This window comes from Manis javanica, chromosome 13 (genome assembly GCF_040802235.1).
Source record: "Manis javanica isolate MJ-LG chromosome 13, MJ_LKY, whole genome shotgun sequence".
Classification (NCBI taxonomy): domain Eukaryota; kingdom Metazoa; phylum Chordata; class Mammalia; order Pholidota; family Manidae; genus Manis; species Manis javanica.
Window position 1 is genome coordinate 23,634,345 of NC_133168.1, and position 15,956 is coordinate 23,650,300.

General features: G+C 39.9%; 1 long non-coding RNA gene across 1 annotated transcript in view; it reads left to right on the forward strand.

The window, feature by feature from the left end:
* Positions 1–313: 313 nt before the first annotated feature.
* The window catches only part of LOC118967626 (uncharacterized), a 37,278-nt gene continuing 21,635 nt past the window's right edge, over positions 314–15,956 (forward strand). Inside the window, exon 1 of the long non-coding RNA XR_005054832.2 lies at positions 314–572. This is a non-coding gene — a long non-coding RNA (uncharacterized lncRNA). The remainder of the gene's footprint in view (positions 573–15,956) is intronic.

The following is a 15,956-nucleotide window of genomic DNA, read 5'->3' on the forward strand; positions in this document are numbered from 1 at the left end:
TATGCATACGTATATGTACATACATTCTTGTGTAAAGCTGTGAATCGTCCCAGTCAGACCATAATTTCCTGCCCACTGTAAGATGATGAGAATCATGTCAGTTCTTGGCCACCAAAGCCAAGTCTCATAGAGTCATCCTCTATGTTACTAAGAAATATATTTCTTGGGTTAGTGACAAGTGTCCAGGCAATCCAGTACCCTGAGTTCAAAGTCTAGTTCTGTTTTTTAGTAATTGAATGGCCTTGGGCAATCCCATCCTCTCTTTATGCCTTGGTTTCCTGTTATGGAAATTCTAACTCAGAGAGGCCTCCTACCAACAGCTGCTGCTTAAGGGAAACTTTTACCATGGCAGCTGCAGTGGAAATGCTCTAATACATTAGATCATTTAATCTTCCCAACGGTTTTTTGAGGCAAGTATTCTTATCCGACCGCTGTAGTTCTCCAACCTTGCCCAAGGGCACATGGGGAGAGCCTGCACGAGCTGCAAACGCAGACGCCCCTCTCTGGGCTCCCAAGCCCCTGCATCAGGGCAGCTGTAAGACTGCCTCGCCAACTGGAAAATGTTATCAAAGGTAAGACATTTTCTTTTGGAAAAAGGAAGAAAGAGAACAAGGAAGGTGGAGGGGAGCAGAGAGGACAGGGGACAAGAGAAGGAATCCGGGAGCAGGACTAGAGCAGGGCCTCTTGTTTCTGTGTTCACGCCCTGCTCACAAACTTGAGGGAGGTGTGGGTGCTGGGCAATGCCCACAGTTAGGTGTGTGTGCATGTTCACAGTGTGTTAGGATAGTTTCCTCCAGCACCCCCTGGGCACCTCGGTGGGCAGTTAGCCTCTGTGGGAAGGATACAAAACTCTTCCAGTTAATCTGGATCCCAAGCTGCTGGGCGCCCCCTGCTAGTGTCTGGTCAGTTTGTTGTAAATTGGCCACCTTGGCCAAAAATTCTAAAGATTCTTGCAGATTACTCTATTAAAATTTTCTTGTGATCTGCTTAAATGTTCTTTGCCTTCTTACACTTTACTGATTACAAAGACCCCTACCTAAGTGTTTTCTCTGCTTTACTTCTCACTCCAAAAGGAAGTGGTCCCTTGAAAAGTTATTTCCATTTATAGAAGGGGGGGGGGGATTTTTGTTTCTCTCCATTGCAGTTCAGGACCACATCAGTAATCAAGCCTTAACAAGCTGAGTAATCAATTGTTAACAACTGGGTATTTTCTGTGCACACGGAGGACCTAACTGAACTGCAGCATTTTACAGAGACTAGGAAGTTATCTGACAATAACAACTAATAACTGATATTTATATAATAGTATTGAATTTATAAAACATTTTTACAAGTCTCATGTATTTTTGCTTCCAGAATTTGATATGATTTTAAAAATAGCTAACATTCCATGAGTCTTATTATGTGTCAGTTATATTAAACCCATTCCATGCATTATTTCATGAATCCCCAAGGCAAACTTATGCTTCCTTCATTTCATAGATGAGGAAACCGAAGCTCAGAGGAGTTAATAACTCACCCAGTCAGTCATCAGTGCATGTGGCCTGCTGTTTCTTCACACCCACACTGCCTGCAGAATTCTCTCATTGAATCATTACCCACCAGACTAATTCCCACCTCGATATATTAGGGTTGCCTTGAGGGCAGTGAAGAGTGACAGGCGTCCTTTGCTTGTTTCACCGTGTTCTGTGAACAGTCAGTTCTGCAGGGTGCCAGGTGTTGTTTGGAAAAAGGTTTTGTGGTCAAGAGAGTTGTTGAACTATTTATTGTATTAGATGAAAGCAAACAAGCATTTTTGCTTTTTAAAAAACTTGCTTCTCATGAGAACTCTGGCTTCCCCAAACAATTTGGGTGAATGTAAACGTGATTTATTCCCCAAAAAGAAAGAGGCTCTAAAGGCAGAGCTACAGGGTGAGTTCACTTTGGTCTCCCAGAGTCGGATTCCTCTTTCTATCCTAAAGGATACTTCGAAAAATATGGAAATGAAAGTGGTTTCACTTAAAGAGAGTTAGTTTAAAAAGGTTGCTGCCCAGAACCGTGGGTGCATAGTGAAAGCCTAAGCCAGACACTGCTGCCGTTCCCGCTCCAGCACTGGCCCCAGGGCCCTGGGCCAGAGCTCTCTGCTGACCAGCCCTCCTGGGACCAGCGGGGGGCGCGATGTGGGACGCAGAAGGCCAAGGGCTTTGGGATCCAGTCCCATTTCTACCACCCTCCAGTATAATGACTTTAGGTATGTTATTTACCCTCTGTGCTTCCATTTCAATATCTATAAAATAGGAATAATAATATTTCATATAGTGTTTGTGCAAATTAAGATTATATAAATAAGGCAGCTAGAATGAAGTCTGGCACTGGGCAGGTCATCAATGAGGGTAGCTGTTCTGCCAAGCTAGAAATAGGGCCTTCAAAATAAAAGCTGATCTTTGCTAAGGCCTTGGCCCTGGCATACAAAAGGTTTTAGTAAATATATGCTTTGCTGGCTCCTGCTTGCCTGCAGTGTACTTGGAGTAGCATTCAGCAGTATTTTATATTAGCCACAAATCTCCATATTTTCCCTTAGCCAATAAATTAAAAAATGTAATATATTTCTCCCCTGCCCCCTAGCAGTAGGCTCATAGTGGGAAGTCCTATGGGAATCCTTCTGCATGTCCTTAGCGTCGTAGTGTATTGAAGGGAATGCAAGAGGAATATGAAGTAGAACAATCCCACAGCACCACGCCATTTGTAAGCACTTTCCATTCTCAGAGCCACACCCTACTGGTTCCTTCTACGGAGGTGAAATCTCTCTCCCATGGAGCCTCATCCTACTCAGGGTCTTCAGGGAAAGGCACTGAGCCCTCTCAGGATACACCTTCCCATGTCTGACAACTGTCATGCTCTCCCCACTTGCAGCTAGAGCTCTCCCCCACTTGCAGCTAGGAGGACACCTGGTTATTAGAATGTTTCCTCGCTAACCATCCTACCTCCTGCACTTACACCTTTTATACCTTTTGCCATATTGGAGGCATTTTTCTAGGACAAAGAAAAGCTCTGGCTCTTCTGGATCCCTGTGGCCCACTGAAAGAAAGCAAATCCTTGGCAGAGTCTGCGCAGTTTAGTCACAGCCTTTCAGATTACTCCCTCAGGCCTGCTTCCCCTCCCCCCCCTCAGCCTTACCGACCACAGTAGACTCATTCTTTCCCCTCTGAATATGGCATATATTTTTATGTATTAGTGTTTTCTTCAGGCTGCATTCTCTGACAAGATTATTTTATTCCCCTTTTCTTCCAGGCATACTCCTCTTCATTCAGAAAGCTCAGCTCAAAATTCGTATCCTCCAGCTCTTCCAGGCAGTTATTTGTGTCTTCCTTGTATATCACACCATAGCATATAAACACATCACAGCAGGACGTTATAGAACTTATAACACCCTAACTCAGTGATTTGGTTTGTGATTGGTCTATCCCACTAAATGTGAGCACCTGGAAGGTATGGGCAAAGACTTACTCATCTTTGTACCCCAAGCACTTAGTGCAGTGTCTGGGACAACTTGGTGGATGCTTCATAATTACTTGGTGAATGAATGAATGAAGGGTGGAGGACTGAAAACATCCTTCAACCTCCTTAACTGACCAATTCAGCAGGGGCTGGTCGGTGTCAGCAGAGGCTGATTTGAGACTTGCATGTTCTGAGTGGAATCTTTAACGGTAGATAATTGCTTCCCAGATCTAGCAATACCAGGAGAATTTGTGGGTAGAAGTAAGAAATGAAGGGAGAGGTGATTATGTCCTGTACCTTATCTTTGCTGGCTGGGAGGATGAGGAGGAGGGTCAGATGCTACCATGAGGATGGGTACAGAGTGGTGGCCACAGGAGTATTGAAGCTTTTTGAGAATTAAGACTTTGGGGCTCTCTTATGCTGCACAGCCTAGCCCTGCAAATTTCTGAGGACTTGGAAAGTAAGTGAGCCCCCAAAAGATGAGCCAGACAATCAGAGCAGAAAGCTCACTGACGTGGAGAGGAAGTTACAGGGTTCCCTGCGAGAGGGCCAGTCTCCCTGGGTCGGCGCACCGTGGATCTGCACATTCACCCCAGCAAGTGATCCTGGAATTTGAAACAGCTCCAGCTGCTGCAGAACAAAGCAGGTTTTGAGGGACCCAAGGGCACCTGAAGAAATGAGGAGAAAGCAGTTTCATGGGAAGTATGTAAACAAACTTTCTCATGTGATGAATAGGCATGTCTCCAAGTGGTCAGGCAGGGGGATTTGTTACCTTGGGGGACGCTGTGGAATTTTCTTTCCTGGTGATTTTAACAGCAAGTTACATTTTTATCTGTCTAGAATTGTTCAGTTGTGCGCCATCCTGGAAGCGGAGACGGAGTGGCAGCTAGGAGAGATTAGCCTCCCCTTAATCATGGAAGCTGCTGTCTAGGAGGTCTGAGGGGAACTGGGCATGGTCTATAGATATATTTTTACCACAGGCAAGTTTTCCTTTGGTTAGACATAGAGAAGCAAATCATGTTCTATGATGACTCAGAGTTCTTGGGATTTGGCACATTAAATAAGCTCCTTAATCAGTATCCAGAATAGTACGAGTTCCGGAAGATGAATAGATAGATACAAACCAAAAGAAGTTGCTTTAGCTCATCCTGTAGACTAAAAAGAGCTTTTAAAAAGGCTAAATTGGTAAGATTCTAAACAGGTTGTTAAAATAAGTAACTATATATTTAATGTGAGAGGCAGCATGGAGCCAGACTTTAAGGTTCAAATCTTAACTCACTCATTAGCTGTTTGATCTTGGGCAGGTTTCTTAACCTCTCTGTGCCTCAGTTTCCTCTTCTATAAGAAGGAGAAAACAGTAGTTCCTACTTCATATGGATATAATGGATATGGATATAAGTTTTATGCCTTAGTATAATGCCTGGAATATAAATAGTATGAAATAAAGTAAAACATGTTACATGCTGTTGTTTGCAAAAATATTCATACATACTACCCCTCTAGTGTTTTTTCCCCCTTTTTTGTTGAGATATAATTGACACACATCACTGTTGTAAGTTTAAGGTATACAACCATTTGATGGTTTGACTTAAAAATATTGTGAAATAATTGCAGCAGTAAGTTCAGTTAGTATCCATCATCTCATATAGATATGATAGAAAGAAAAAGAAAAAAAAGAAAAAATATTTCCTTGTGATAGGAACTCTTAAAGATTTTCTCCCAATAACTTTCCTATATGACATGGTAGTGTTAAGTACAGTCAACCTATTATATCCCAGTACTTATAACTGGAAGTTTGGACCTTTTGATCCCCTTCCTCCAAGTCCCCCTCCCTCACTACCTGCTTCTGGTGATCTCAGTGGGATCTCTTATTCCACGAGTTTGTTTTACATTCCACATGTAAGTGAGATCATACAGTATTTGTCTTTTTCTGTCGGACTTATTTCACTTAGAATAATGCCTTCAGGGTCCATCTATATTGTTTAAATGTCAGGATTTTCTCATTTTTTATGACCAAATAATATTCCATTGAATGTATATACCACAACTTCTTTATCCATTCATCCATGGATGGACATTTAGGTTGTTTCCATGTCTTGGCTGTTACAAATAATGCTGCAGTGAACATCTGGTAACAGACATCTTTTAGAGTTAGGGTTTTGGTTTCCTTTGGATATATTCCCAAAAGTGGAATTGCTGGATCATATGGTAGTTTTATTTTTAAATTTTTACTGTTTTCCATAGTGGCTGCACCATTTACATTTCCACTACTAGTGCACAAGGGTTCCCTTTTTTCCACATCCTCACCAGCATTTGCTACCTTTTGCCTTTTGAGGATGGCCATTCTAACACATGTGTGCCTCTATGTTTGTGTGGCCAAATCCAATTTGAGTATATTAGAAGTATGGAAATGATTATCTTAGATTCCTACACTGAGTAAAAAAGTCATCAGCCATGACTAAGTGATTGGTCAAATTTTGGTAAGCATAACTGGTAAGCATTTGTTAAAAAAAGTCCAACATCTTCAAATAAAGCTTCATATCCCATTCCTTCCCTTGTTGCCTTATGAACTTCAGTCTGATTGGGCTGTTATTTTCCAGGTGGCATCATACCCTTTTCTTTCTTCAGTTCTTTTTTTCAGTTTATTCTACCTTGGAATCCCTTCGTCTCCTAACATATTTCTCTGCTTATTAAAATCTCACCTATCCTTCAAGATCCCCTCAAATCTTCCTCCTCCTCCATGTAGCCTTCCCAGATCTCTCCAAGGAAGCAGTTTCCTCTGCCTCCACATCTAATCATCTTTTTATATATTTTTAGGGAAATAAAATATATTTCTTTCTATATTATCTTACAGTTTATTTCTGCATTTGTCTAATTTTTCCTACTAAAGGGCAGAAGCCTGTGCACATGGGCCCAAATGTAATACTGTATCATTCTGGTCAGTATATTTTGACACTGGACATCCAAGTAGGATATAGTCTAGGTTAGTGTCCTGGGGCAATAAAGGGCCTATCTCTTCATTGGATAGAAGGGAATTTCTGGACGTTGGAAATGTACAGCCTCAGTGAAGAAGGCTCTTAGTGCCTTCAAATATTTGAAAAGCCATCGTGGTAATGATGAGGGGATACCCTCTGAGATGCTCTAGAGGACCAAGCTGGAACCGATGCGTGGAAATCACCAGGAAGCAGACTCAGCTCAGGGCTGGAGCGCTCAGCCAACTCCTGCTCTCCATCCGTGGGAGGGGCTACCTTGAGCAGTGGGAAGCTGCCCAAGGGGAGGTTTTTGAACTGAGGCTGGACAATCTCCTGGCTGTGGGAGTACTGTATGGCAAGTTAGGTGTCATGACCTCCAGGGCCTCTTTTACCCCTAAGATTAATTGATTTTATGGAAATCTGTGTCTGTGCAAAGGGTGGTAGGATAAATATCCTGCCTTGTATTGCATGTTGGATGCTGGCTAAGTTAGGGATAAAGAAGTCAATGGCTTATTTCTTTGCCTTTCACACAGAAAGGAATATAAGCTTTCATTCAGGGATTTTATAAAATCCTTTCTAGTTTGATTTTCTTGTCTCATGGCTTAAATACAAGGTGGCACTAGCCAGATTTTCTACTTGGTGGCAGGCTAAACTGTGTTGCCGCAAATTGTTTCCTGTGAATCTTGTTTTCAGTTCATATTTATAGGTTTTCCTTCATACTAAGAATGCTTTCTAAGGCTTGAAAATTAGTGCAAAGATGCTCAGGCTCTGCCTGTGGCGGGAGGACAGAATTGTTTGTAAACTTGTTCTCACCTGAATTGTCTGAGTGACTCGAACGGTTTTCACGCACTTTCTACTCTCCTACAGATAAGACGGATAAGACGTTGCCAGCTGGCTCCCATGCTGTTAATGTATTCATGTGTATTTTGTTTAAGACGAAAAGGAGTGCAGTGTGTTACTGAAGTTGGCTCTTCATTTCCTCGTCCTCGTCTCCCAGACAGCACAAGTCCTTCCTGCCATTGATAAGGACTGGGATTTGCACTTTCAGAGTAATTAGCAGATGATTCTGTTGCATTTTTTTCAATACTGCTTGCAGCTTACTATCACACCATCAGATGCAGAGCTTGTGTTTCTACCTGATATTGACTAAATCATGTACATCTGGAACTCATGAGTCCCACTATAACCTTACTGCCGGACAGTCTGTACTAGACATCTTCCCATTAGCCAGGTTATTGGAAAAGTGGGAAGCATTTCCTAATTCTGATTTAAAAGAAAACCATGTCCCACTCTATCACCAGCTCTGTGCTATCTCTGGGCTCCCTCTTGAGTGAGTACAAAAACAGTAAGAATATTGCAGAAATGCTGGGGGCCTCAGGACAGTCGGAAACAGGAATCGGCTTTAATTAAATTTAAACACAAGCAGTCTGTTGGCAGAAGGGTGTTGCCCTTGCTTTTCACCTGCAGCCATGCAGCATAGCAGACCGACTGCCCCGCCCCCCTTAATCCAGGACAAGCTTTGTTGCTAGCAATGTTCTGATTTAATTGAACTGAATGATCCAAAATGACATTCAGTGCATTTAAGTAACAATGGGGGATATTATATATATTAATAATATTTGTATTAATTTATAGTATATTTAGAAGCTGTTCTCCTTAAAATAATAATTACTGAATTTTATGAAAACAGCTGTTGAACAAACAAAAACACCTCAAACTATAAACCCAGAAGGTTAGGCCGAGGGACCAAGAGCCTGTGGAACCACCCACCGATTACGGCTCTCCGTTCTCTACTCTTCTTGGGAGTGTTTTTCTTTTCCTCAAATTCACTAACAACAAAAATAGGAAGAAAGGATGTTTTTTTCCCCCATCTCCTGCTTAAATTAGTGAATAAAAGTTGCTGCAAGAAACAGGCTTAATTACCTAGTTCTTCCTCAGGATTAGGAGCTAGCCATATAGCACATTTCTTCTCTCTGCACTTACATTTTGTGCTGTACTCAGTGTTTTATTTTGGATGTGACTGATTTCAAATACCCTCAGACAGAGCAGAAAGATCATTTCCCCAGGAGGTCTCCAAGCTATTAGGATATTATTATAGAAACAGTCTGTCAGCACTGACATTCTCACACATCAAAATTTATTTATATAGAAGATGAACTATATAAAATCATCCTGATTGCTTGTTCCCACTAACTTAGCCATTGTCTGATTTGCATTTTGGTGCCATTTGCACAATTATTTATTGCAATAAATTAAAACTGGTAAGTTTCTCTTCGCTTATACATTATATTTGCAGCGTGTACTAATGCAGTCTGCATACAGAAAACTTGAAGAGTCTTGCTCAGCTTCTGTAATGTGATAAGAAGTGCCATTAGTTTCATAAGTGTTGGATTATGTTACCTGAACTTCACTTAGATTTTTATGAACAAAGTTGGAAGCTCAGCATCACCAACTTAAATCCTTGGAGGTCAGGGCTCTCATCCACATGGTGTCAGTGAGTGTTTGGGAGGCAGGTTATCATCTTTGCAATAAAATTCATAAGGCTTTAGAAACTATTGGTTTAACTATAAGCTCAGATTTATATGCTTACTAAATCATGATGGCTTTCCCAGTGTCAATGTGGTTTTAATATCTCTGACTAAGGGAAAAATTCAAAATGAAACTTTGGAAGTGAAAGATGGAGCAGATAAGGGCAGGTGAATTAGGATTTCTACCATCTGGTTTACAAAATCTAAGATGTTTCTTAAAAAGGATGATGTCACTATTCCTTGTTTGCTGAAATATGTTTTTTTCCCAGTGACTTCTCTTAGCATTTTTAGCATGGTACCACATTTTTGGCAATGGATATTCTGCTTTGTGAAAGTTAAGCTTTTGGCAGAGACTGTACAGTAGACAGAAAGAGGGGATCTCAGGGAGAGAATGCTTCCCACTGGAATTACTGGCATACTTAGAACTCTGTAACAGTACCACTCTTTCTGGTTGACATTGACATAACAGCACAAATAGCTAAATATGTCATACACAATAGTTGGGTCAATTTTTCCAATGATCAACTCAAAATACATGAAAGAGAGTTTTTCTGACCCCCATTTCTAAGATGCATATCATCTGTAAGGAAGTTGACACCATCCAGGCCTCATTTAATCCATTTATCCTAAGAGTTTTTGCTGAGAAACTGTCAGCAGTTGCCAAGTGTCACTTTTGCAGTCAAAGTCTGAATTACTTGTTGCTTGAGGTGGGGCAGGTGGTTTTGAGGAACAAAGGATGTCAAGATTAAGACCTTTCATTCTTTGTAGAGTGTGAACACCAAGGACCTTGTAGGTACAAGAAATAATACTAGACATGTGCACAGAGAATGGCTCAGAGAATGTTAGGGAGAGTATATGAGACTAAGAAGGAAAACCTAAGGGATGTCGGAGAAGAGGACCCAGGATACTACAGGTGGGGACAAGCAAAGGAAGGCAGGGCACATCCAAGATAGAGCTGCCAAGGTTTAAGTAGCAAGAGAACTTGGCCCTTGTTTGTTCTCAGTGAGAACCACCCTGCAAGCGGTGATGTCGGCAGTGTTTGTCTGCGGTGTCTCCACCGGCCATTTCCATGCCCTTTCCTTTCTTTGGACTGGGATTCCTCCCTCTGGTGGGCTGTTCCTGGTGTCCCAGTCCAGTGCTGTCAGCTCTCCTCTGCCCCCGCGGCTTTCCTCACACCCCCTGGGGGAGGTGGGGGAGCAGTGAGGAGAGGGACTGGTCTCTGCCCTGCACTTCTTTTCCCACCCCACTCCTTCCCCACCCCTTTTTGTTATGTTACCCTGTTTTGTGAGGAGATTTGGAGATTCACAAATTCTCTAGGAAGCCCTTTCTTGTACCTCTCAGAAGTCCCCCTGTATTATCAGGGCTCTCAAGAGAATAAAACTAATAGGATATTTATTAATTAATTATAGGAATGGGCTCATGTAATTATAGAGGCCAAGAAGTCCCATGATTTGCTGATTGTAAGCTGGAGAAGTTGGGAATCCTGGACACCCACCCTGAGTCAGAAAGCCTGAAAACTAGAAGCCCCCTTGTCCGTGAGCTGGAGGAGATGGTGTCCCTGGACAAGCAATGGGAGTGAATGGCCCCTCCCTGTGCTTTTTGTTCTGTCAAGGCTCTCATTGGATAGATGATACTTGAATTGGTGAGGGCAGTCTTTTTTACTCTGTCTACTATTTCGAATGCTGATCTCTGTGGAAACACTCTCACAGACACATCCAGAAATACTGTTTTCCAGTTATCTGGGCAGCCTAGTCAAGGTTAAAAATTAACCATCACACCATCCTTCCCCTTGAGGTTGAACTCTTTCCTTCAGGGTTTCTTTGATGGGCCTTGTACTTCTTTGATGACTCCAGCAAATTTTTATAGTTCCCTTGTCTAATATCACTTTTGTACATAGTCATCAAGGATTGCAACCTTAGTCTCTTTCCCCACACTTTTTCTGGGCAATCTTTACTACACCGACCATGTTTAGATGTTTTTCTCTTTGGTGAAGATTTCCCTGATACATATCCAACTCCTAGTTCTCTGCTAAACTTAGACCTGTGTTTCATGTTGCTGGGCAGATATACAACAGGTGAATAAATTTGGAAAATTCCAATATTAAACTCTCCAGCTCCCCACCAAAAACTATTTTACCCTAATTCAGTGGCCAGAATCAATTTCTCAGGAACCAGGTAGTCATTCTGGATTCTTCCCTAGATTCTTTTATTCTGGCAATATCTCACTTCTGTTAATTCTAGCACTGCCATGGTTTGAATGTTTGTGTCCACCCAAAATCCATACCTTGAAATCCCCAATGGGATGGTATTAAGGGGTGGGGTTTGGGAGAGGTGATTAGATCATGAGGGAGAAGCTCTCATTAATGGGATTAATGCCCCTAAAAAGAGTCCCCAGAGGATTTAATGTGCAACATAGTGGCTGTAGTTAAAAATACCTTATTGTACATTTGAAAGTTGCTAAGAGTTCTCATCACAAGAAAAAAAATTTATAACTATGTGAGGCGATGGATGCTAATTTGACTTATTGTGGTGATCTTTTGCAATATTACATATACTGAGTTATTGTGTTGTACACCTGAAACTAATACAATATTATATGTCAGTTATATCTCAATAAAACTGGAATGAATTCAGAAAAAAAGTAAAAGATTGAAATAGAAAAAGAACTCTACTGTTTAATATTACATAGATGATGAAGTTAATATTGCCTTATACCATTAATAATGCCTAACACCATTAAAATAAATTGGATCTTTATATATTTTGAATAAATGTATTTATAAGAAAGGCTTAATAAGCTATTACATTTATATAAAAAACTGAGCTAATAATTTTATTAAAAATAAAAAAATAATAATAATAGGAGAAATGTGGGATCAACATATAAATCAAGTACAAAAATCAAACGAATATTCATATTTGACCTGATTGTTTATAGGTCATAATGCATGATCAAAACCGAAAGTTTCTGTGATGAATGCCCTTGTACTGTTCACCATGTAAGAATTTATTCACTATGTAAGAATTAGTTCACCATGTAAGAACTTGTTCGTTATGCTTCAGAAGATTGGAGACTGACGAGAATTAGGCTTGAGATGGATTAATGATTGTACATTGAGCGTTGACCCCCCTATACTGAATTTTATTGTTGTTAACAACCATTTGATCAATAAATATGAGAGATGCCCTCTCAAAAAAAAAAATAAATAAATAAATAAAAAATAACCCCCCCCCAAAAAACTGAGCTAATATCAACAAAAGTTTATAAATATCTTTAACTTTTCACATTAACAATTGTTTTTACAACTTATATAATTGAGCAATGCTTCAAAAGCAATGTCTTAGTTGAAACTACTAAAGCAAAGGAATTTAACAAATAAATGGAATAGTCCATTTATTAACACAAGATGAATTTTTCAAGAAAATATTGCTATATTTGGGATCAGTCTGCTCTACAATATTGTGGGGAAATTTTTTGTCACTTCGTTTATTTTCCCTTTGCTTTCAATTTTTTCTGGCAGCAAAACACTGTTCAGAAGCTCACTATCAGGAAATATTTATTTCTGATCTTTTTCTTCCCTGAATCAAGAAGAGCTTATATGTTCCTCTCTGACATTCCCTTCTCTTAAAGCTCTATTTGTAGCCTCAATTTCCTTACATTTGAATCAGTTTTTCTAAGGCAGAAGTATATATTTTTCATTTCTGCACACATGCAGTCCTTTTCCAATATATGAAGAAGCTCTTTCATTTCATTAACATTTTGGTTGATACAAGGAAACTCTTAATCACTAGCTTTTTTGTTATGAAATTTACAAATTTTTCTCCCTCAGATTCTCCCACTATGTTAAAGGATAGTGGGTCTCTACCTTTATTCTGAAATAATTTAGTATAGTACATTGTTTGTAATAATTCTAACATTGTTTTACTAAGAAGGCTTGGTTGGTACCATCATTAAAATATGAAAAGTGATGTTTACAGGTAGCTGCCCTGTAATGGCTTTGATATTCATTTAGTCTTGATATTTTAATATTTTAAATATGCCTTTTAAGGTATTTCTTTTATTCAGCTTTAAATTATTTTTTGTATTGATAAAGGTGTAAAGCATTTTCTCTTAATTTAAGTAATATACCTCTTGTCTAAAGCAGTTGTAATCTCCTGCCATCTCAGAGTTATCGAAATGAAAACTATTCTAACAGTTTTTGCAGAGAGAAGAATATTTTCAAATAGGCCAAATTAATTTCAGAATGGAAATAAGCTACTACAAACATTTAAACATTCAATATTACTTTTCAGAAATCTGATGAAACCTCAGCAGAGGGGTTTCTCTTTAAACCTCTTCTCTTTAAAAAGTGGGGATATTTAAAATTCTTCTCTAATAATTGGCGGTACTAAATTTTTTTTAATGAAAGGAACATCTAGTGAGGCTTGTTACGATATGTTAAAGATATGCATCTGGTTTTTGCAAAATCTACATCACACAATTACATAAAAATGCTAATGTAGAAGATGCATATTCCTGCAATTCAGTTGGCCTGACCCTTAAAAGCTTCAGGGCTCACTCATTACCAGGAATTTGGCTGAACCAAACTTTAACTGCTTACTTACACCTGGGAGTACATTGATAAGGGCTAAAACTTTCCTTGTGGAAATGCTTGTAATGTTCTTCCTAGGAGTTCCAAGCATGGCCAGATGTGTCTTTCCTCAAATCTTTAGAATATCTATAGAGATGCCTTATTTTATGGTGATACAATATCACTGCAGGGAAACATTTTTAGCTTTGGGTTCACAAAAGAGAGAAGATGCAATTTGTAGCTCAGACAGGGTGGGGCTTGGGATATGACCAAATGAATGTTAAACAGAAAAGGAAGGCAGTGTGTCGAAAAGTGTTGTTAACATTATTTTTATGATTATTTTTACATCAACTCGTGATTTCTTCCCTAAAACTTACTCCTCTCTTCCCTATCCCCACTGATGGACTCCATCTCACTAACACATACATACGTACAACCTTGTTTGAGTTACCACTGTCTTCTTTCTTTCACATCTCAATCTAATTCACCAACAAATCCTATTGCAGTACCTTCAAAATATATCATGAATTATCCATTCCTTACCTCTTCCATCTCCACCTTCCTCGTCACCATAATTGTTTCACCAGGACGACTGCAGTGGCCTCCTAATCAGTATTTCCTATTCCGGCTCTTCCCACTTCCTAGCTTTCTTGTGCCACCCAGCAGCCAGAGTGATTCTTTTAAATGGAATTCAGATCATTTCACTCTCCTGCTGAAACCTACCACACCTTCCCATATTTAGTACAAGGCTCCACATCAGTGGTTCTCAAACAGGATGAGAATCACCTGGGGAATACTGACGAAGTGGGAATCACTGCAAGCCAACTGAAATCAGATCTCTGGGGTTAGGACTTGGACGTCGGTGAATTTCTTCAAAAACTCCCCAGATGTTTCAGAGGCGAGGAGGGTTGGGAGTCTTCTCTGACTGTCTCTCCATCACCCTCCCGTTTGCTCCCTCCAAGGCAATCCCACTGTACTGACTTCCTTGTTGCTCCTCAATCTTGCTAAAGAGACTCATGACTAGAGCCTGTGTACCTGCTGCTCTTCACTCCAGCGAGCTGCGCAGCTCATTCTCTCACTCCGTTCAGATCTCTGCTCCTACACCACCTTCTCAGAGTCCGTTCCTGACCATTCTGTCTAAAACAGATGAACAGAACTCAGCTTACTCTGTTTTATTGCCCTCTTTACTTTTCTTAAGGGAGGTTTCAGTATTGTGTTACAGACTTTTTTCCTTCTGTCTCACCACTAGAACGTGAAATCCAGGATGCCAGGGGATTTGTCTAATTTCTTCATTGCTATATTTCAAGTTTGTAGAACAGTTTCTAGCACATAGACATTATAGGAGCTTGATAAATATTTATTTATTATTTTTACTTTTATGTTCTACTTTTTTTAGTTTGGGGAGTGGTAGGAAGGATGTCACAGACCAGGGATCTGTGGCTTGAGTATCTGACCTTGCCTCCTTCTGTCTTCCTGCTTCATTTTGACCTTTCTCTGGAATTTCCCAATGTCCCCTTGGCTGTGGAGCCAAGCTTCCCCAGACCTGTGTGAGGGAGTCGGGGGTAGGAGTTAGGCCACAGGAAGGACTCAGGAGAAAAGCCCTATAGTTTTAAATCCTGTTGTTGCCCAATTATTTCAAGATACTGTTCAAAATGCAAGGGAGGTAAAATGGAAATTAGTTGTGTTTGCTTATAATGAGGTATAATTGACAGACATTTTATTAGTTTCAGGTGTACAACATGATGATTCCATATGTGATATTGTAAAAGACTAGTTAACATTCATCGCATCACAGTTACAGTATTTTTTTTCTTATGATGAGTGCTTCTAAGCTTTACATTCTTAGCAACTTTCAAATATACCGAACAATGTTAGTCATCATGCTGTTAATTATATCCCCAGGATTTACTTTACATCTGGAAGTTTGTTTCTTCTGTATCTATTAGTTCTTCTTTTTTTTAGATTCCACATATATGAGACCATACAGCATTTTTCTTTTACTGACTTATTTCACGTAGTATAATGCCCTCAAGTTCCATGCATGTTGTCACAAACGGCAGGATTTCCTTCATTTTTATGGCTGAATAATATTCTATTGTAAATACACTCCACAACTCTATCCATTCACTGCTAGGTGGACACTTAGGTTATATGCATGTCTTGGCAATTGTAAATAATGCTGCAGTGAACAGGAGGGTGCATATATCTTCTTGCATTAGTGTTTTCATTTCCTTCAGATAAATATCTAGAAGTGGAACTGCATCATACAGTAGTTCTATTTTTAATTTTTTTGTGGAACCTCTGTATTGTTTTCCATAGTGGCTATACCAATTTACATTCCCTCCAAGAGTGCATAAGGGTTCCCTTTTCTCCATATCCTCACCAACACTAATGTTTAATCTTTTAGGA